The 1,631-nt window shown below is 47.0% G+C and overlaps 1 long non-coding RNA gene across 1 annotated transcript in view; it reads right to left on the bottom strand.

Annotated features, from left to right (window-relative positions):
- Positions 1-1,050, bottom strand: part of LOC118339581 — a 16,052-nt gene extending 15,002 nt beyond the window's left edge. The window contains exon 1 of the long non-coding RNA XR_004797316.1: positions 884-1,050. This is a non-coding gene — a long non-coding RNA (uncharacterized LOC118339581). The remainder of the gene's footprint in view (positions 1-883) is intronic.
- Positions 1,051-1,631: the final 581 nt, after the last annotated feature.

Below are 1,631 nucleotides of genomic sequence, written 5' to 3'. Positions count from 1 at the left end.
GCACAAATAACCCCCCCACCCCACCCCTTTAATCTGCGATAACCCAGAACGACAATTTCCACGGTGCGTGGCTGTGCGTGCGCGCACGAGCCAGCGCGCGTGGAACTGGGTGGAACTGGGTGGAACTGGCTTAAAGTGGTGGGGAGTTGTGATCACCTGCGGATTACCTGGACACAAACTGGGTTAAGCAAGAAAAGAAGAAAATAAGTTTTCGTCAGTGCACACACCCTAAATGTCCAGCCCCCACCCCTGCTCCTCCTCGCCACCAACCCGCCTCCTCCTCCTGAAAAGTAAAAAACACGGAGAGAATCATGTAACCTAAATATTGACAGCCACCAAGCCGCGTAAAACAATTCTCCCGTTATAAAACACTCGTATATTTTACAGCTTGCAGCAGACTTTTTCTCGGTAATCCAGCCGAATAAAGGTGACACTGATGGCAACTACTCACTCCCGAGCAGATCACTAGCCGATAATGTCACTTCAGAAAATTAAACTGAGAGCAACTGGTAGCAGCACCGTGAGCCACAGAGCTGTGCGCTCTGTGCAGCCAGACCCTGGTGGAGCTCACATGTCCCAAAATAAAACGACAGCCTGCAGCTAGAAACACATATTATCTGCACTGAACTGAACACAGCAGAGCGCAGACGTTCCCAAATAAAGGATGCCAATAAATACACTTTCTTTTTTTTTTCAGTAAGCGCAATCACTGAGATGAGAAAGCGTCCAAGTTCGTTTTAGCCTACATTTTTTCCAGCATCGCGCTTAGACAAAAATAGATATTTACGCACAACACATATGTTAACTATTAGTGCAATCTACAGGTTAAATACTTGTATAAAAATGCCTTTCCTGCCTACGGAATTGTCATATGCAAACTTACGCATGTTCCCCTCGTTCCCTCTACTCCAGACCAAGTGGGCAGATTTCTCCCTCCATACTCCTAAAGCCGTCCTAAACCCTCCAAAGCTTCATGTAAGACCGCTACTCCCACTACAATCTGGCCGCTCGAGTGCCAAGGCCATCCATGCCCGGTGCCCAAACCCACCACTCAACACACACTGAGGGGCAGAGACAAGAAGAAATGACATTTATTATACACTCTAAAAAAGACAATTCCAAGTTATTGTTTCTCTCTGCGAAAGGGGGGCTTGCTTCTAACATAATGAAGCGTCTTTTGTGTGGCACAGAACAATACAAAACAAGTCTTCTAATAAATAGCCACTTTTGTTTTTTGTTTTTTTTTGGCTCTCCAGGATGAATGGGCTGGAGCGGCGGGGTTCTGAAAGGCAGCTGTGCCGCATTCGGGGAGGAGGGGCGAGGACTTGAGGAGGAGCCCCCGCAACCCCATCGCCTCCTCCTGGATACTGACTCCCATTACTGATCCTGGAACAGAAAAGGATGCAAAGAGAAGGAGGGGCGGGGGTATTGACTTTGGAGGCTGTTTTTAGTAAGGACATACACTGAGTCCAACAATGTGATCCTCAAATCATCAAATATTGCTTCATACTGTGAAGTCCACAGTATCCAATTAGATTTAGTTCATATGAACCTGCACAGCTTGCAAGCATGTGGCTCAGACAGCTTCTAGGTGGGGAAACACACTTTTTTACAACACACACACACACACA

The sequence above is a fragment of the Morone saxatilis genome, unplaced genomic scaffold (assembly GCF_004916995.1).
Source record: "Morone saxatilis isolate NCDOM2014 unplaced genomic scaffold, NCSU_SB_2.0 Contig5, whole genome shotgun sequence".
Classification (NCBI taxonomy): Eukaryota; Metazoa; Chordata; class Actinopteri; family Moronidae; genus Morone; species Morone saxatilis.
Note: the sequence above shows the minus strand (reverse complement) of the source record. Positions and strands in the feature narration are given on the sequence as shown.